The sequence below is a fragment of the Typopeltis vanoorti genome, chromosome 14, assembly GCF_054136105.1.
Source record: "Typopeltis vanoorti isolate ZY-2024b chromosome 14, IOZ_Tvanoo_1.0, whole genome shotgun sequence".
Taxonomy (NCBI): Eukaryota; Metazoa; Arthropoda; class Arachnida; order Uropygi; family Thelyphonidae; genus Typopeltis; species Typopeltis vanoorti.
Genome location: NC_143562.1, coordinates 106116954 through 106138859, shown reverse-complemented (window position 1 = coordinate 106138859; position 21906 = coordinate 106116954). Strand labels below are relative to the sequence as shown.

At 37.8% G+C, this 21906-nt stretch overlaps 1 long non-coding RNA gene across 4 annotated transcripts in view; it reads left to right on the top strand.

The window, feature by feature from the left end:
* Positions 1-21906, top strand: part of LOC150099820 (uncharacterized) — a 607255-nt gene that overhangs the window by 218475 nt on the left and 366874 nt on the right. For all 4 annotated transcript variants that reach the window (XR_016549418.1, XR_016549421.1, XR_016549420.1 and 1 more), the window contains exon 4: positions 517-619. This is a non-coding gene — a long non-coding RNA (uncharacterized LOC150099820). The remainder of the gene's footprint in view (positions 1-516; positions 620-21906) is intronic.

Below are 21906 nucleotides of genomic sequence, written 5' to 3'. Positions count from 1 at the left end.
GAAGCTTATTACATGTACCTGCATTTATGTATATAATTATTTGTTTTTTAATTCATGGCGCATAGACGCTTGTGGTCATTGACTTCTTTAAGTCAGGGATGTTTGCTCACGAGTTTTACCTTCATCTTCCCTTTCTGAAGGAAATTAAGGTGTAAATCGTGTTTAGCTGATACGCAATTCTTGATCATGAAGAGAACGTTGAGCGGTTTTTCTTTCTGCTGTTCAAAATCATTCTGTTCGCTAATTCTTCATTTAGCATCCCTTAAGTAGGGAGGCAAAAATCGGCTCAATCATCGGTTGGTACGTTTCAGGAAGAAAAAAGTGCTGGAGTTACCTTCCAGTAACTCTAAGACAAGGAAAATAATCCCCATTTTTCTTCAGAATTGCTTTAATAAACTCGATCAATAAACCTCTGTTGTACATCGTAGCTTTAAGACTAACAATGAAATATTTCATAATTAATGCGGCTAATCAGCTTACATACTTAGATTAAAAATTGCTTTTCATTTAAATTAGAATGAAGAGAAGCCTAGTAGGATTGAAAACAGTAAACCCAGGAAGAGCGATGAGCTAATAAAAGAAGAGTCCTCTGATTCCTGATGGCATATCGGAACAAATGGTAATTTTTCTGATTTCGTTGTTTGCATTATTTGAACGTTTCCATTATACAAATCATATCGTAATTATACACCGGACAAGAACCATCGATATTTTGTAAATATCAACCTAATTATATAATATTAAAGCAATAATTGCAGTAAATTGTATTGCAATTACATCAACGGCAGTAATATACCCATAATTGTTGACGGTAACAATTGCAATGAGATAAGTTTCCATTCTTAGAATAAACAGATTGCAGTCTTTTTCTTCTGCAGCTTCTCCCACTTAAGTGGGGTCACTGTTGATGAGTCTCCTCCACATCCTCCTGTCTTGGGCTGTCACCACATCCAAGTTCTTCATCCTCAAGTCGTCTTCTACTAGCTCCCTCCATCTCTTCTTTGGCCGCCCACGCTTCCTCATTCCTTGCACATCCATCTGCATGACCCTTCTTCCCACACATTCGTCCTCCCTCCTCATCACATGACCAAACCATCCCAACCTTGCCTTCTGTATTTTCGCTCCTAAGTTCGTAACTTTCACTGTTCCCCTGACATAGTCATTTCTCAGACGATCCTTTCTGGTCACACCGCACATCCACCTAAGCATTCTCATCTCTGCTACTTCCATCCTGCTGATGCTATTTTTCCTCAAGGCCACAGTTTCTATAGCATACGTCATAGCTGGCCTCACTACTGTCCTATAGATTTTGCCTTTCAGATTGATCCGCACCCTCTTATCGCATAACACTCCAGCCATCTCCCTCCAGTTCCTCCAACCCGCTTGTATCCTGCATCCCACTTCCTTCTCAGCCCCTCCATCTTCTTCCACTGTTGAACCTTAGTATCTAAAGTCCCTCACCTTCCTGATGATATTTCCTTCCAGATCTGTCTCCTGGCAGCCGCCCACTGTGCAACACATATACTCTGTCTTACTTCTGCTCAGTCTCATACCTCTCTCTTCCAGTACTTTTCTCCATCTTTCCAGTTTAGTTCCCGCTTCTTCTCTTGAATCTGCATACAACATTGTCCAAGGCGCATCTTCTCTCACCTCTTCCGTCACCACCTCCATCACAATGTTAAACAGAAACGGACTTAATGCTGACCCTTGATGCAAGCCAGCTGTTACTTGAAAACTTTCTGTCTGTCCCAGACAGGTCCGAACACTTGTCTTCACATTTCTGTACATTTCCCGCACCAACCTGACATATTTCTCCGGCACCTTCTTCTCCCTTAGACACCTCCAGACTTCTTGCCTTGGCACTCTATCGTATGCTTTCTCCAGGTCAATAAATGGCAAATGTAGTTCCCGTTGTTTCTCTCGAAACTTTTCCATCATCTGCTGTAACCCAAAGATAGCATCTGTTGTTGATCTACCGGGCATGAAGCCAAATTGTTCCTTTGCAATCTCCACCTCCTTCCTCAATCTCCCATCAAGAACCCTTTCTAGGATTTTCATTGTGTGGGACATTAACTTTATTCCTCTGTAATTTTTAGTCTTGTGCATCCCCTTTACCCTTGTAGATGGGGACAAGAGTACTCTCCCTCCATTCCTCGGGTATATTTTCCTGTTAGCAAACTTTCATGAACAGGTCCCACAGCAGGTCAATTCCCTCTTCCCCCAGTGCCTTCCATGCCTCCACTGGAATCCTGTCGGGGCCCACCGATTTTCCATTCCTCATCCTCTTCATGGCTTCCGTCACTTCCACTCTGCTGATGTTCTGCACCGTTCCCTTCAGAAGGCTGCCCATCTTCTCTGTGAGTCCTTGCATTTTCCTCATTCAAAACCCCCTCAAAGTATATTTTCCATCTGTTTCTTATGTCCACATCCTTCCATAATACTCTTCCTTCAGCGTCTTTGATCTGCCTCACATGTAAGATGTCCTTTGTTGCTTTATTTCTACATTTCGCTAGTTGGTAATTTTTTCTCTGTCCTTCCTTTGCTTCTGATTGATCATAGATCTTGATATGCCATGGCCTTCCCCTGTGCCACAACTCTCTTGGCTTCTTGCTTTCTCTCTCTGTACACCTCTCTGTTTTCTTCCACTCTTGATTCATCCCACTCCTGCTTTGCCTTCCTCTTAGCTGTCACTGCCGCTTGTACATTATTACTCCACCACTAACCCTCTTTCTGCTCGCTAATCTTTCTAGATGTCTTACTAAGCACCTCGATTGCACAGCTCAGGATTACTTTTGAATTATGTTTCCACCAATCTTGTACACTTTCCAGTCCATTCGAAATCCTCTCTAACACCCTCTCCCTAAAACGATTCCTCACACTCTCTTCTTTTAAGCGAAACCACTTAATTGTCTTCATCCCATGGCTTCCAGAGGTTCTTATCTTCGATCTTATTTTAAAGTCTGCGCACAGCAGTCGGTGTTGCTATGCCACTTAACCTGTTGGTATTACTTTACAATTTGTCACAACCTTAAGATGTTTTCTTCTCGTCAAAATGTAGTCAATTTGTGAATTGTTGTTACCACTCCTAAATGTTATCAAATGTTCTTCTCCCTTGTAGAAAAACGAGTTCACAATTGCCAGATCAAATGCTACTGCACAACTCTCTCTCCTTCCTGGTTCATCATTCCCACTCCGTGGCCACCATGCACCCTTTCACCGTCCCTATTCTGTCACCCTATGTGTCCGTTCAAGTCGCTTCCGACAATCACCATCTCGTTTTCTTCCAATTCCCCCATTTATTCATCTAACACGTTCCAGAACTCATCTTTCTCCTCTGCTGTACATCCAACTTGCGGGGCATATACACATAATACGACCACCCGCTCTTCTCCAAGACCCAATTTCATTCGCATGATCCTGTCGTTCCTTCTACCCACTTCCAGTACTTCGACCTTCGTTCTGCCGCACACCACAATTCCTACACCATTTCTTCCCACGTTATTCGCTCCAGAGTAGAACAATTTATATCTCCCAGTTCATTTGCAGTAGAATCAGATATTTGATTCTGGCGTTTTCTTGGTTGTCGTAGATACGGAGAGAATGATAGTTGGTTTTATAGGAGCGTGATTTTTTCTCAGTACAAAAGTGTACTTTTTTTTTTTGTTTTGACAGTCATCAACTTGGAATTGATCACAATTGGCAAAAAAAAAAAAAAAAATCCTCCCAACAGGCTGTCCACATTACTTGGATTCTGTTATCATAAAGCTTCAAACTAACACCACGAAGCTCCGCACTGCTAGGTTCATGTCCAAGTGTTTAGATGAACTCAATAATTATCAAGTGATCTATCCCCTATTAATTACTATAAGAAGGAACATTACACCCATAATATGGGCTATCCCTCGGCATCGTAAGCATTTCTAATACCAAAGCAATTCATAGGCGAAGGGAGTATTCTTGGTAATCTCTCATAATCCAACTATAGGAAAATCTCGCTTAATGCGATTAATCAATCCATCAATTAATGCACGTTAAGCGAATACAATAACTAATAGGAATAATTATAACTCATCCATCAGTTAGCGTAAATTTGGGGGGAAAATACAGTTATAAGCTAAAGTTAATAAAAAATCAATTGCTTAAATTTTTATTTAATGTCTAAACATTTGATTGAACTACTTTTTTACAAGAAAATTAAGTAAAGATGTTTGAATCGTGTTCGACTTTTTCATCTTGTCATGCAATTGCCGATAGCTGGCGACCGCCTTATCAAGAATTCGGCCGACTTCGAAGCTTCGTTCCATATCAGAGATCAAACAAATTTTCCTTAGCATACTCAATGTGATTGAAAACTAGCTGAAGTTCTTTCGCAGTTAGCTTCTTAGTCGTAACATTCTCTTCTTGTTCGCACTCCTTATCTTCTTCTTCATATGCCCCCTTATTCTTCTAGTTGAATAACTCTTCTGAATGGAAATCGAGCAAGTTTCTCACATCTTCATTATCCACCTCATTAAATCCAAGCTCTTTTCCAGTTGTGCTAATTTCTTCAATAATGTTAGATCTTGGATTTTGCGCACGATAAACTAACACAGGCTTGAGTTTAAAGTGGCCTTCTGCATTGCCTCCTAATAAAAGAGTAAGACGATCTTTAGATAGTTTGTATCCAGGTTGAGACGCTTCAGATTTAGCTAGGAAAGTTTTTGTTGGCCTTCCAAAAGGGACCAATTTCGTCGCCATTGCTTTATTTGCCGATTTTCATAATCGTCATCATGATTGTCAAGGATTTAGGCCTAGAATGGCCTTAGAAGTCATCGTTGAATCTCTTAAGCGGACATCCTGGTTTTATTTTTCCTAGGGGTTTGTAGATTCTTCGGCCAAGTTTCCTGAAGAATTGCAAAGGATAATTCGGGAGGGTGATTATGACGATTTAAGCCAACAGAGAAAGGTAACCGAAATCGTCATAATCGCCCTCTCGAATCATCCTTTGCAATTCTTCAGGAAACGTGGCCAAACAGAATCTTTATCAGCACGAGCAGATTCCCCAGTTATTCTTAGGTTATGCGGTCCAATTCGATTTTTAAGACGGTCAAACCATCCTAAACTCGCAGTAAAACTTTCACATTCCTCTTGAAATTTGGGCTCTTTCAATGAGAAAAAATATTGAGAGCTTTTGCCTGAATATTATCTGTACTAAGAGGTATTCTTTTTTGGTTATAATCCTCAATCCAGAGTGATAGAAGATTCTCCATCTCGATCATTAAATGGCTTCTATTTCGGGTGGTCTGCATACTTAAAGAAGCAACTTTTCCTTGTTCTTAATTAATATAGTCCAAACTGTAGACTCGCTGTATCCCGGGTCTCGCACAATCATTGTATTACTAGCACCATTTATATCTCTTAATGACTTCCAGCTTGTTCGCTCGCTGTAGATTGGCGACAAAAATATTCGTCAAAAATTAACCTAAAAAATCGCGTTAACTGATTTAATCACTCGTTTAAACGGGAAATAGTATCATTTCACTCAATCGCGTATATCGAATTCGCGTTAAGAGAGGTTTCCTCTAATTTTAGCAACTTCATTGAGCAAGTGTTATTAGACCGGCACTTTAGGAGAATAATTCTTGCTATATGGCAGTGTTTCTCAAACTTCAGATATCCGCGCACCCCCTTCTTATATTTTCATTATTACCAAGTACCCCCTTATCAAATAATAAATAAAAAAGTATATTTCATTGTAAATGTCTATTTTATTTGAATTTATATGTTCATGTAATATGATTTATTTTTAATAGAACAAAATTTGGAATAGGTTCTTCTTCATTTCCCGTCCATGAAAATCCACATTTGAAGTAATTCATATCGTACTTACGAAGATTTTTCATCTTCTTCCTAGTTGGTTCTCCAGAGATGTCAGACGACACACCCTTATCAATTTCATTTGATCCAGACGCAATATCAACGTTTTCTTGTTGCTTACAGCTACTTGTATTTGCTAGATTGCTCTCCATTTTGGGGTTTTATAAATCCAATCTTTAACAAATGATCCATACTTAAGAATTTGAAAGCTAAAAAAATTACCGTATTTATTCGAATATAACTAGTACTTTGTTTCCCAAAATGAAAGCTAAAAAATCGTGGTGTGAGATATATGCGGAGATTTTCGGAAACTAAAGTTTCCAGAAAAACAACTGAAAGCGATGTGACTTACCAAGAAGCTCCTACTCGTTATCGCTACTTTTGGCATCGAGAACAGTTTCTTTGTGTGCATCGTCAAAGTCATCTACCCGAATAGCGTCATCTTCTTTCCCATTATTTCAAGCAAAAATTACCAGTAATTTACAAGACTTGAGATACGTAGAGCAGCTATGAAGAAGTGCATATGATTGGTGAGGTATTAACAAAAGATCGCGCGAACCAAAGACAAATTAGCATTCCAACAGTTGAGTTGAAATGCTAATTCCCTTCAACCGAATTCCGTAATATCTGAAACACGTTCACTACATATTTCTTAGTTTTAACACGTTAACGACGGGGTGGTGTCAAGCAAAACCATATGTTGCGTCGGCAACATATGGTTTTGATTGAGTCTATACAGCAGTTTCTGTTGAAGGGGAGATGTGATTCATTAGTTAGTGCCGTTTTTATCCCAGTTGTCTCTAATTGCGCTGTTTGTTGAGAAATATAAAATTTCCATGCGTTAATGATGCATAGCCGAAAATTGCCACGACCCCCCTTAAGACTTGCGTATCCCCCGGGAGTACGCGTACCACCTTTTGAGAAACACTGCTGTATGGAATTTGAATATTGTACTGAAGCCTAAATTCCCCCGTTCTGCAAATTTCAAGTGTTAACAGCAGTACATGACAATTACACACAATGCAAACTTATTTTTTATTATGATTATTCTGCAGGAATTGCGCGAAGGGAATGACGTCGTCTTCCCTCTCTAGTTCCGTGTTAGAAACGAAACGGAAAAAAATGTCATTGAGCGAAAGAGTAGGATGTTTGCCAAGCTCTTTCAGTAATTGGCATTTTGCATTGTCTCCGAGGACTTAGGATTTTCTCCCGATAATTCAGGTCAGATGGGACTTCCAGGACTTTTCTTCTTACCCAAACCACACACTGCAGAGAAGAAAGCGGTGCTTCTGTTATGCCAAACGACATGCTGACTTCAAGTTTTATTATCTTGAGAATTACTCCTAACATGCCCAGTGCGGTAGAGTAAGGAGATTACTCACCACATCTGTACTAAGTATAAAGGATTTTTTTTTTTTTTTGCCTAAATATGATTTGTTAAAGCACTAAAATGCAAAATCTTTAATTTAACGTCAAATACGACAGATTTCTTGCATTTTTACTATTGGTTGTATTAAAAATAATTATTTGTGTGTATACACACCCGAGGGGGGGGGGGCTGGAAAAATCTGATAAACACCTAGAGCAAAAATGATATTAAACAAGTGGAAGCTAATGATTACGTAATCTAGAAACTAAAGACTTAGCTTTTAGCAATCCACTTCAGGTCTCCAGTGAGCAGGTAGTGCTCTTACATTGCAGGATGAAATGAAATTCATTTTCCACCTGCAATTTACCAGCATCTTACAGTAGAACACCGTTGGAGGTTCTTGATTTTTTTTTTCTCTCGTTTTTTGAGGCAATCATTAATAAATATTGTCATAAGGTTCTTGCCGAGAATGTCATCGCATTGTTTTACTATCATTCTCTGTTGCCGTTACGTTGCCATCTACGAAACAACTTAAATGAAAGTTCAATTCTCCGTAGACGAAACACACACAGCAGAAGTGCAGGTGTGCTAACGCTACCGGAAATACAAACATATTCAAAGCGGGCTTGGGTAATAAATCGACTATCAGAAGGTAACATAAAAAGGGAACTAAAAAGAGGTGAGAGAATATTTTTAAATAAAATTGCTTGAAGCAGTAAAAACACACCAAAGAGAGATTGAGTGAGTGCTGGAGTGACACACGTCTTCCGAACAAAAAATGTGAAAGAAAAAATGTTAATAAAAAAGCATTTTTTAAAACGAAAAAGTAATTCAAATGCAACAATCAAATCATTTTAATATTTTATTAAAATGGCATTTTATTAATGCGAAGATCGGCGGCTTCGATTAGAACGAATGACAGAAAAATTAAAGCGTGCCGTAAGGGGCCGTCTCACCTGTTCTCATCAATAACCAACCCCTCCCAAACTAATCTCAATCCTTCACTTGTTCTGAAAAACGTGACAGATTGAGCTCGATAGACAGAAGAGGGAACCGCTTTAAAGTAGGACATCCGCGTCGTATTTTATTTCTTCGACAACCCCCAGTTCATCTATCATCCTTTTCTTTACCTGACAAATTGTGTGGTTATTGTCGGCGAAGCAGATGCTGCCGAAAGAGGATTCTCCGTCATGACCAAATCGGAACACATTGACGAGGACGCGGGGGTATATGCGGAACGTGGCTCGACTCGGCGATCTAAAAGATTTTTTTTTTTCCTCGAGTATTGTAGCGAACGAAATGGAAGAAAGCGACGCTAAACCTTACGGCAGAACTTGACCCGTTTGACTCCCTCATCGCAGGTTCGTGTTCGACGGAATTATTTCTTTTTTTGTAACGCGGGGAAAAAGACCCGCTACGGGTGGCCGAAAAATCTGAACACGGAAAATATCATCTCTGAATACTTCTACTCCCTAATTTAAGGCTGTGTCAGTTCCCGTAGATGATGTTCGATGCTGATCCCTTTTATTGAACTGGCGACAAATGCGAACAGCTAAATAGAAGGAGCACGTGTTGAGAGCAGATTAAAGATGGATTTAATTCTGATGTTGGAAATAAGAGACACACGGATCGAGTCCCATGATGGTGCGAAGGAAGAAATATAAAATTGAACGTGAAAATGTGGAGTCAAATAATTCTGCATAGTTGATAGGAAAGAGCTCGGACTTGATTTATCAAGGCCGAGTTTATATTCTAAAAAAATATGCGAACATTAGGAAAAACTGAGAAAGGTAAGAGGGTGTCCAGAGAGAAGGATGATGATTGAGAAACGAATCATTTATAGAGTAGTATTTCGCAGAATACCAGTGGATGGTGATTAGTATGATTCTTCTATTTTGATATGGTGAGAAGTATATGCTTTGATATCCTATGAACGAGCTGGTTATGCACATTTAAAGTAGATAGATTAAAAAAAAACAGTATGATAATATAATAATTTTATAATTATGAGCTGTGGGATTGAGATGATTTTTGAATGAATTAGATTTGATTCTGTACTTGCTGTGCCGATCACAAGAGAGAGAGAGCAACAAATTCGCTGACAAAACTTCGAAAAGAAACCAGCGAATCTGGCAACAATGTAATTGAGAATAATTTCAATAGTAAAGGTGACGTTACCCCAAGTGACTCCATTTTCTAGTCGCAGATGTGCACAGCGCTTCCCCCACCCAGCAACTCTAAGCAACAATCGTTGTCCATCAGTCAACGAGTGTGTGTAGTTCATTAAGTATGTGTCGTTCTGTAAGACCGTTGGGGTGATAGCTTACCCCAGTGAGCATTAGTGGGCGTTAAATTTGTGGTAGGCACCACGGCTATTTCTATCAATGCACAGTGACAAGAAAGTTGTGAGGTCTTCAAACAACCAGAAGTTATACGTTTTTTTATAACAACACAAAAGGTGGTGTTGACAGTTTCGACCAGATGGCTCACAACTTCACAAAAAGCCGCAAAACCAGAAGATGGCTTCTGCGCTATTTTCATGGGATGCTGGATCAAGCAGGAATCCACTCGCAGATAATTCTCCAGTCAGCAACTAAGAAAAAATTATTTGGCGCCAATATTTGAAGAATTTGGGTTTGAATCTTGCCACACCACACACATGAAAAGGACACTGGCTCAGCCACTGTCTAGAGAACTTACGAATATTAGGAAGAAAGTTCTGAACATCCAAGGCGATGAAGACACCAATGCCGGTCCGGCTGAGGGACCTCCAGAACCAAAAGTGAAGAACCAAGTTAGATGTTAGATCTGTCCACGAGCCAAGGATCAGAAAACCAAAGTCCGTTGTTCAGTATGTGACATCACAGGAAAGACATTTGTGATGAATGTGCTAGAAAGAATTAACGTTCTACATAGTTTATAAACTGATTTTGATGCACTTTAGTCTTTTTTTTAAACTTTTATTAGATTTACCATCTAGAAATCATTCACATGGTAGAAAAATGTTTTATTTTTGTGTAATGTATTACTAAAGCAAACAGTGTCAAACTCATTGTTTGTTTTGTGTAAATAAGTTCGTCATTTGTATTGTAAGGTATTTTTTTTTCTTAGTGTACATTTTAACTGAAACCTAACACACATTTACACAAGAAAAATTAGGATATATTCTTTCTTATTTTTATGTTTTCATTAGGATACTTGGCAAATATCAGTAAAAATTTAAAATTTTATTTTATACATATATTTTTTCCCTTCCTTTTTCTCCTTTCAAAATATCGTAGTAGGTAAAATCTGTTAATAGATTTTATATTATAGCTTGGGCTATATAAACATAAACACAATAAGTTTCAATTACTATAGTGGAGGGGATGGAAGGGGAGAAGAAATGTCGTGGGGTGACAGCAAACCCAAGATGAGAAGTGACGACATCCAAAAAAGGATTCTTAGTTAATAATCTTTATAATTAAAAACATATATATAACATCCTTATAGTCCTTATAAGGACTGGCTTAAAGGGGCGAAGCAAGAATGCTTTTCATATTCCCCGTTATCTGTAGAGGACAGTGTAGGGATAAGGTGGTATTGAGCTCATTAAAGCTCTGATCATGGCAGGAGGGTAACAAGCAATAGCCGAGCCTCAGTTAGAACTTCACTGGCTACAGCATTGCCATCCATTACCCTCCAAGGGTATTGGATTGAATGAATCAATCACCGCAAATCACGGTCGATTGATCCCTTTTCCAACCTTCCATTATATAATAACAATTAACTATCTACTTCTATTATGTTTTACATATGGATGATTGAAAATGGTGTACTAGATTGTTTGAATAATAGTAACGCTAAAATATTCCATCTAACAACTTCATGTAGTATGCAAAATGAATCTTTTAATATTTCCGTAAATTATGTATAGTATATAGCTTAATATTCGGGTCATGCTCCAATGAGGAGAATAAACTTAATATGTACAGTCATTTTCTGGTGTAGCAATTTATCACTAGAGGGAGCCATAAAATTACAGATATAATATGTAAAGTGAATGACAGTTGACTTATTCACCTATATTTTTAACATGCTTTTTAACATTTCAATAGCGCTGGGGGAAAGATAGGTTCTATTTAAAGATAGAAAACTCTTTGACTATTAGAACGTGATATTTATTTATATATATATATATAAACCAATTCATGATTTGTAATTTTAAATGGCTGTTAACTATGAATTGCCTTTAAAATATTCTGAGTTGTCAATTGGGCTTCTTTTTTTATAATCTTTTGATTTGTGATTCTCGGAGCTTCGAGCCCAACTAACTCGATCACTGACACAGAAGCTTCTGCATCGACTTTCTCGGCATGGATGTGTATATGCGCTTATGTTCTAATTTAAGCTTACGACAGCGCGGTATTTGTCAGCAGCAGTAGTGGTGCATTTATTATCCTGTACGACTCTCGATCATAGCAGTTCCGCTGTTATTTTTCCTTCCTTGATTTTCGCTCTTGAATTGTATATCGCAGTCATTACGACGAGTCGAGAGACCTATTGAAGTGCAAATTTGAAACGACAGAAAATGCAAAGGCAGACGCTTTTACGACGAAATGCTATGAATGATTCAAAAGGGTGCAGTCGGAATGCATTGCGTTCGAATGACACACTAGTTGCCGAAACTAAAAATTAATGTCAATATTTTTTTTTTATAAGGATACCTACAACATTCTGCTAGTTAACTCTGATAATATAGTTTTGTTAATCAGCTTATTTATTTTTTTCTATAAACTAAAAGACGAACAGTAGTGAAGCTACACACTGAATATGCTAATCCAATAGTATTGCGAATGTCACTTGCTTAGAAGTCTTCTGAGACTATTTTAAACCAGCAGAAACTCCGTTTATCGATTCGTTGTGCCCACCAGACAAAGAACGACAGAATTTTATATCTCATTTCCCTTTTATAGCCTCGTGCGCGATTGATTTAGTGACATGGTCAGTGTCGGTTGATGCTCCGTCAAGCGCTAGCCACCCCGAGTATATTGCAAGACTTGTTGGTTTAACTGAGCCCATTGCTACTGGTTATGTTCCATCACAACACGATGTTGACTTTGTCGCTGTTGACATAAGAATTTGGTGGCGATGGTGATATTCTTCAAGACTGCTCACTCATTGGGTTTTTCCCAAGGCAGTGATTTTACTCTTTGCTATCCAGAGATTAAAGCCGGTATTAGCTGTGGACCATTGCCAACTAGAGACGCGTATTTTACTTCATTCGTTCACTCTTGTATTTATTGGCTAGTGGATGGAATTTGAGGTTGAAGTTAGTTCAATTTTGGTTGAGTAGCATTTTTTAAAAATGTTAAAAACATTTTTTTTAATGTTTCAAACGATAGATTTTTAACAATAAAAATGTAATGATTTTTGTTAGAACCAAAGGTATTCAGAGAATATTATTGAGTTCGTAGAATGATATTGTATCATGACAGTTACGAGAAGCGGTTGATGAGTTGTAATTGGTGAATTTTAGGCATCAGGAGACAGGAATTTAAGTTAGTTCATGCTGGGCAGCAGGAGTTTGACTTTGGCTGAATCATGCTATACAGAAAGCTAATGTGAAGAAGAGAGAACAAATACATATAAGATAACAACGTCAAGTTACGAGGTGATATGGTGTGTTAAAGTAAACAGAATGACAGCAAAGAGAAATAGTAATTGTTTATATTTTCTTAATATATCTGGTAATGAAATGAAATTCTTGATTTTTTTCATGATAAAACTGGTAACAATCACGAACAATTCTGAGTGTGACGTAACAATGAGCCAATGGAAGATCAGCAGTTTCATAGAACATCATCAAACAGAGGGCAGGAAGATTAGATCTTGAGTTTACTTCAGTCAATATGAGTAGCAGAATGACTCGGAGCTTCTTACAAGATTGTTATATTTTTATCGGATTTAATGGGCGAAATCCTCGATTTAAAATGCAAATTAATGCATTTCATGATACAGAAAATTTTGACTGCTTAGAAATTAGGGAAAATTCTTAAGCGGTGTTATACTTTGGGGAGGATCTAGCAATGTTGATAACAGGGAAGGAGTGAAATATCTCTTGATAACAGTGGGGTCAACGTACAGTATTATCAATCAGAAATCTTAAAACCCTGGATACAAATAATTCCTTAATGGGCTGGCGACGTGTAACGTATAGCTTAACACAGCGAAGTCGATTCCATCGTGGTTTGGCCTTCTCGCAAACGGGATTTTGCCAAGACGAGCGTTGCCAATTTATAAGCAATTCTTCCGTAGTTTAAGAGAGAGTGACAAGATCTTGAGTAGAAAATGATTTTAATCGCAAAACACCCACCTTGCTTATTGGAGTATAGAAGTGGTAATTCTCACGTTTCCCATCTAGAGTAGGGTTTTTCCGTGCCTTACCGATCACGCTCAATATGGCCATCCCGTAATTAATTAACCAGAAAGACAGCACCCCCTCCATTCAAGGGTACAGCAATAATGCGGCATTGCACAGGTCGGCTGCTAGATTTTACACGGAATCGAACTTGTAATGTTTCTGGAGATTTCCCGCTGGCGAATAATCCTGCTGTTTGCTGTGGAGGTGTCAGAGTATAGCAGTTGGTACCTGCGATTACCCCCCCCCCTTGGATTGAACTGAGGCTTTGTGGACACGCTTTGTGGAGGAGGTGTCCATAAGACCTTCATCCCCACTGCATGTTGATGGTTTGTACATTGTCCCAATATTTCACTACGATGAAAGATAGCATAACCGATTGTTACCGCAGTTAAAATCTCCTACAGAACCAACGAAAACCATCCAAAATATACTTCAAAGTGCAACAAAACATTCTATGTAAAAAAAAAATTCCACATCGACTTGAGCAACATTAGGAGTCTCAGTGCTGATATCAGTTGATTCGCACCATTACTTATTACAGGTTGCCAAACCAGATATTTTATTCCTCGCTGAAAGTCAACTGGTATCTTCTACGAATACACTTCACCTCAGCTCTTCCAGCTATGTGACGAAGCCTGTCCTTTATACGATTAGCTTGGCTAAAGATATTCTTGACTCAATTAGGTTGTCTTAATTTTGCTATCTTCACCGCTGTCCTAATTCTGATGGCTATACGGAAATTTTGTATGTTTGAAAGTTCATGGTATACGCTTTCATCCACCGAACAGTGCGATAATCTTCCTTCGAGTTTTCAACGTCCATAATTCCAACTCGTTTCCATTTTCCAACTTCGCATCCCAAACTGGAAGTGAAGCAGAATCGTTGGCTGTCAGTAATGAATGAATGAACGAACACAAATTAACGTACTAAAATAACAAATAACTCCATTCTCGTAATAACAATGGAAAAGAACATTAATGGCTGACTATTTATACACACACACCAGTTAATTATTGGACATCAGTATAGATTTCGTTAACCTTACCTTTGGACTCAGTCCATAGAAAGATTTAAAGAAAGTCGTGGTCGTTCAGAATCTATCTGAGGCATTTGATCCAGTGTGATTTTGGTACCTCCACTGTCTTGTCTCACTTTTATCATTTATTGACTGGACTGCAGATTTATCTCAAGTCATTCATATTGCGTCATAGTGGAGATAGTATCCTCTTATCCGATTTTTCCACCAGTGTTGGTGTAACCCAGGGCTTTGTGCTATCAACGTGCTTTATTCCGATACATCGGTGACCCCTCCCAGTCCTATCCATAGTTTTGTTGATGACAGCACTGTCCATTCTTCTTCATTCAAGAAATCTTGTGATGCTCAAGTTTCAAGATCTGTATATAACCAATTTCTTAAAAACAAGGACGCCCTTGCCACTACAAAAGTCTTGTCTCGTGGGACAATACTTGGTTGGAACCATCAGTGAATGTCAGAGTATGACGCTGAAGACTAAAAAAGAATTTGCTACGGTCTTTGAAGGAAAGGTCACAATCTTCAAGTTTCAGAGAGATGATAGAGATAGAACCAGATGACGAAGATTTGTTCATAAGGGGCTCAACCCCTCATCTGAAAGATGAGAAGTTAACTGCAATTATCGATGTTACAAAACAACGTTGTTCCCCCCCCCCCCCCCACACACACACCACTACCACCTCGAGTGTCAGTAATCCATTGTTGGCATTCTAATATAGTCGATCGTTTGGTCTGATTAGTATTGTTGTCATAGTAACCACGAATTGACTCTAACAGCAATATTTAAATCGCCATCTATGAATCGGTTGCTGAAGTGATGGGTAGGATGAAGATGGGGATGGCAAGCGTTTAGCGAGGACCACGATGTATTCTCATACAGTCCATACTTGTTGCATGGGAGGAGACTCCTTATAACCACGAAAAACAAGTGACATTCAAGGATGACACCCCCTTAAGTCAGAGCCCATTGCTTTTACATATTACCCTAAATTCTTTCCATTATTAAAAACTTTTTCTTTTGTTTGCATTAATACGTAATTTTGAGAAGAATTTTTAGTTTAAGAAGACAAATATGAGCGCTGTGTGTGTGTGTGTGTGTGTGTGTGTGTCAGTATTACCCTCTGTAAGAGGAAGCGGCGTTTCTCTGCTCTTTCCATAACAACATCCCACTGTACCGCGCGACATCTGTAGAACCGTTAATAAAAGCTGCTTTCTCTATAATTTCAGCACCGATGGGTCGACATCAGAAGTAGGTACGTGCATCGAAATGACCACAGCCGCCCTCACGCGACGATAGACACGCGCGCACTCGCCAGCCGAAACAGCGAAGGGGGTTTCGTATTAGGTAGCAAACGTCTTCTCGATCACTTCGTGCATGAGCGTTGTCACGTGGTATGTGACAGATATGTAATTAATGGCAACGGTAATATGAATAAAGAAGCGATGAGAGAGCAAGCGAAGCGGTGGTGCGATGCGTTCACATGACCCTCCCCAACGTAACGTAGCCGAAGAGGCGTTAACGCATAAAGGAGAATGTTATTGAGGAAATTGGAAACAGCGACGAAGCCGCATACACACGCCGCTCGTTCTACGTATGGATCGTCTTGTATAATAACGCTACTTTCCAATGGCCGCCAGGGGACGCTAGTTTCATATTTGTTCTCAATGTTAGCCGTCATAAACAAATAGATATGCTTTCACGTTGAGCGTTCGCTGTGGAGTACAATTGGTCATAACCTCAGGCACGCGGCCCCACTTAACTATGCTTGGTGGACTCGAAGGTCATCGTCAAATCAAAGCCCAATGCAATAATAGCAATTAACTTAAAAAAACTTCTAACTTTTCGCATTGGCAGAACAAACGCCGTCTGCGTTATATTTGATATAACTTCCATTTGTTTTATATATATTATTATATATAAAATTATATATTAATTATATACTTTTATAAATTATATATTAATACTTTACCGTATTAATGGGACCGAATTTATAATTTCTCTCGTGGAAATCGGATGTATTATCTTTTATGGTAGCCATCTACATTGTGCTCCATTAGTCCATGGAATGTTTTTGTGTCAAACTACGATTCTCATTGACTGTTGTGATACTTTATGATAAATCTGAAGATTTTTTTTTTTTTTTTTAATCTTTGAAACATTCAGTACAAAGCGATAGTTTCAATAGTAATCTTCGGCCATCTGTGGCATTCCAGATAAGTTCCTCCATGTTACCAGAATCCGGTCTTTGTCTTCGTAATCACCTGAAACGACTGCGGATTGATCTGGAAACGTCTTCTTTTGTTGAACGGGTACGGTAAATCTTTCTAATGCACTCATCCAACTTCTATTTTCGACATTCTAGGTCATATGTCTGTTCTTTGATGGCACTTCTTATTTTCTACTTCTTCCCCACAGGCAAAAAGAAGAAAGCCGTTCTTAGATAGCGAAGATAATGGCACCAACGAGGAAAAAAAAAGTTTTTGAAAAGCCCATGGAGATGCATCACTACGATACTCCAATTCTTGGTTTTCTGTCTGTACAAAACACTAAAGAAATAAAAACTGCACCCTTTCTCTGGCAAATGACCGAACCTCATTGTTATCAACTTGGCAAGTTCTCTGGCGATTTCAGAATGACTCATTTTCAATTACAGAAGAGATCACCAATTCCAGATTTCTAACAGGTGAAAGGCGAACAAGAATATTCCTTAAGAAAGCTAGGGTTTCTTTTATTTCTTCATTAGTGTCACTTTCTTAGATCATTTCTTTTCTTTCTTCGAAGTACTAATGAGATATTTTCTTGTACACCTTATTTTTTATTAGACATATTATATACTTAATGAGATAAGCCATTCGTTTGCTACGTATTAATCTGAGAGACTGAAATGAGATTAATCATGACGTTCAACAGGTCACATGACGCTTCCAGTGCGAAAAATTGTTGCAAATGCAAATATATATAAATTCTCTGAAATTCGAACCGTATCATTGCAACAAAACTTCTGATTAAAAATAATATCTCTTAAATAGCCTCTTACAGATTTTAGCCTACCTTCTACTTAACCAGCACTTGTAACTCATTACATATGAGTTCTTTTTAAGATTAAATGGGAACCACGTTGCAAAAATTTAAAAGAATCCGACAGTCGCTGAACAAAATTGAATAATTTAAGTGACTCTTCATCATTCGTGTATAATACTATGAAAACTTTAGCATTATATACTAATAATGCATTTTGACAATACACTTAAGTTTACACGTGTTTGTTTATTATAAAGATGCTGTTATTTGATACGAGAGATAAAGAAACACACTCCCTTATAGAACCTGTTACATAGATCTACGGAAGCGGGTTGGATACATTTAAAACAAACGTTGATGCATTCTTAAGTTGTTATAATTCGAAAGAATCCTTATAAGTCTTAAAGTACCTTGCTTTATGTTATTGCGCTGTTCTACTGTGTCCAATTGAATGGGACTGTGATTAAGTGAAGTTCATCTAAATTCAAATTAAGACACTAAAAGAAAATTGTTCTCAAGTTACTGAAGGAATCAACAGTTGGGTATTTCGACAGCCAAATGGCAGTTGTTTTCCCCCAGCTGCGCCTGTAACCAACCGAGTATCACGAAGTGCCTTAGAATTTACTCAAAGAAGCGATGTAATAGCCTTGTGAGATACCTTTTGTCTTGTTAGACAATAATCCTCTTCAGGCGCAGTGCACACTTCTATGAAATATATATGAGTAGTCGGTGGATGCTTGATTATTGAAGAGCTATTGAGAATCGGTTGTTAGGTGAGCTTAATCCTTAGGGAAGGAAATACGACTGAATAATTTTGTGCTAAGACTTATTTTTTTTTTTTTTAGTATTGCAGTTAGTCATAAGAAAACAGATCCCAATGCTGTAGCGAAGAAAAAAAATTAACTTTTTGTAAGATAAACGTAGAGATAAATATTGTCATTTAAGTTATTCTCACACAAAGCAATAAGGAATTCAAAAACGGACTTAGTTATTTCTTTTGGTGAAGTACTGAAGAATCTGCGACTTAGAAGCACTTGCACAGTGCAAGTCCTGAGAACATGGTGGTATTTGTCCTTCGGTGGTAAAGATCTGAGTCACAATTATAAAATTCGAATCCCCTAGGAATTGAACCACAATTATAAGGGCTTTTCAAATGAGTTAGCAGTCTCATATCAAGTGCATATTTTTCGTTTACCATTCCCCATTTATTCATAAATATCGCAATATAACATCAATTCGCATGTTCACCATAGAAGTTTATTATTTTTCATTATATATCTGCTCACGTTCTTTATATGATCATTAATTATTATCGAGATCGGCAATCCCATTTTCTTATGTAGGGAACACAACTTCAGTTGTTTCCCAAGGGCACATCACAGATAGTGTCGAAAGATGACAATACCGAGGACGTTTCGCTACTCGATGCATCTTTTTATCCCAACACAGCAGTGGCGACTCGTGACTTGAAATCGAGGGGATGCTGCAACTTTCGAAATATACATACACACTATGAATACAGTGTATACGTGTTTGGATAAAATATCAAAATTATGGTAAAAATTAAAAAAAAAAAAAAATAAACACGAAAAAATTAAACACAAACTGTATAATTTTATCGATACAATTATACAGTTTGATAGAATTCAAATTACTTAAAAATAAAATCCATTCTTGTTTTGTTTCAAGCGAAAAGGTCAATAACATTTCCCTTGATGTTTGTGTGACCGTTGAAGAATTTTTTTCTCCGTTCAAATCATCAACGGAAAAAACTTCAACTCCGATGATTTCAATGGAGAAAAAGGCTCTGATGTAGTCATAGGAGTTGTCAAAAGAATTTTTATAAATACAGTAATTTCACTAAGAACACAATCTAAATTATTTTCTGTTATAAATTTTAACAAGTCAATTAATTTACAATAATCATGCATGTCGGGTCTACTGTAGAATACTCGAAGTTCAGTTTCAAGTTTTTCTTTGTTGATCATGGGATATATCGTGTTTACAAAGTAAACACGGTAAGCCCTACGAACACTCTACTACTGGCGCAAACTGCATATAAACAACAGTGGAACTGCGCAGCGGACAGTGCCGCATTACGCTAATAGCTCGCATCTCTCTATGACGTGCATATGCTTGCATGCGTAGCAATATGACACTGTGGAAAACACAGTGCCGCTAAGGTCCTTCGCTCTCCTAAGTGCTACAAGATGGATTTTTATTATTTTTTTATACAAAATAAGAGAATTGTATAGGATGTTTGATGATAAAATTAAATATTACAAGCAAATATAAATAAATTAATAAATATATTTATCTATCGAGAAACATTGGAAGTGCTGTTGTTCCGCAGTGCCTATGCACGAGAGCCGCCCCCGCAACACAATGAAGTGTTTTGGATAAATGTGTGTTAGTGGACCTTCTCTTCTTTAATATACAAACGCGGACTATCTTGCGCTAGTTTCCGTTCTCTTCAATTAACAGTTACTTTTAATTGCTAATCACTTTATTTGTCGGACAGGTACACAAGCGCTCTTGAAGCTAATTAGAATGGTTCCGCCGAGGCTGATTAACGCCTGTGACAACTCCGTTTCTTGTACTATCAACGCCCACATCGGAATAGGGAAATTATCTGTATTGACACTAGAAAGAGCCACTAATCTTTGACTATTTTTGTCAGTCAAATCAGTTCCAACGACCTCTTAAGCTTTCTTGTAGCATGGGTGTATAAATTCACACCAAAAAAACAAAAAAAAAGCTATTTTGACAGTGATAAAATCATACCATTCTTGCTATTGATAACGGCTGCCCATTACGACCCAACTGCAAGAGAATAAACTACGCAATAACTTTAGTGTTTTGTCGCTTTCTTGGAGATTTGTCTGACTTCAATATTTTCACTGACAACACAACAAGCTGTTTTACTGCTGCGTTATTTTTAAAAAAAGTAAGAAAAACAGCAATTCCTGCACGTGTTTTTACGCTAACAAATGGAAACCTCTTTCCATTGTTAAACTTGTTTCTATTGTTGGAACGTACAAACGAAGAATTCGTATTGAAAAGAGATCGCAATAAATATTGTTGCAACACATTGTTACAAAACAGCATACATTAGTCATAATACTGTTAATTGTTACCAATGCGATTGTCGTTTGGTTCAGTATTGATATAGTTTCAATATATTTGTTTCAATTTAAGTTTGATCGTGTATAACTTTATATAGTTCTCGTCAGGGATTTTTCAGGAACAGAACACAGAATCTCTCAGTAACGTCGCAAATCTTTTCTTACCCAAATATGTCGTACGATTTGAAGCTTTGCACAAAGAGTGATGCTATATATCGCATTCATTTTGAATACTATTAGTTTCCAAATAAGAAATAAAAGACGTGTTCCACTCCAATTTAATTGCAAAACTACTTTACTTCGTAATATCTTTGCTATGTGTGATGTTCAGTATTTTGAGTTTACTTCGAGTCGATTTGCACATCAGTGAGGCTGATGATACAGCTGCAAAATCCTATCAACACACAACCGGTACATCCTTAATCGAATTAGTTGTTTTGGTTGCGTATCGTATTCATTTAAGAAGATTTGATTTTTCTTTAAGTTAAGTCAAATTCCGTATCGTAGTAGATTCGACATGTCTCGAGTGAAGAGATTTGAAGTATTAGTTAAACAGACTTGTTTCAGACGTAGCTTGGATTACATGGACCAATACTACAATTGAGCATAAAGTGTCTATATTAGAATTATGTGCACATGACTCAATAGTGCCATTCTCATTTTTATTTTTGTCATCTTATTTCCATACTTGTTTTTTTTTCCCGCAAAGTAATCCTACCCCGATATCACATACAAATGGCCAAAGACGCAAGACGTGCCATAAGCGAAACATTGATAGACACTGGTTCGAATCCCGTATGCATGAGTCTTTATAAGGATTTTTCAAATTGAAGGATGAGTTATAAAAAAAAAGTAGTAATTTCTCAGAAATGAATGGTCTTTTACTTGTGCCGAAAAAAAAATATTGAAGCGATTGAGAATATTATTAGAAAAAGCCTCGAAACGGAAAAAAATGAACTCCAATAATCTCTGTAGGTGTTTATTGTTCAATCAATTCAAGACGTAGTCTGGGGACAAAACGCCAAGAATTGGGGTTGGACCGTCTTCACAAGTCTGCTGAATGCGTACAGGACTCCTGGGAAGATTAAACACATTTAG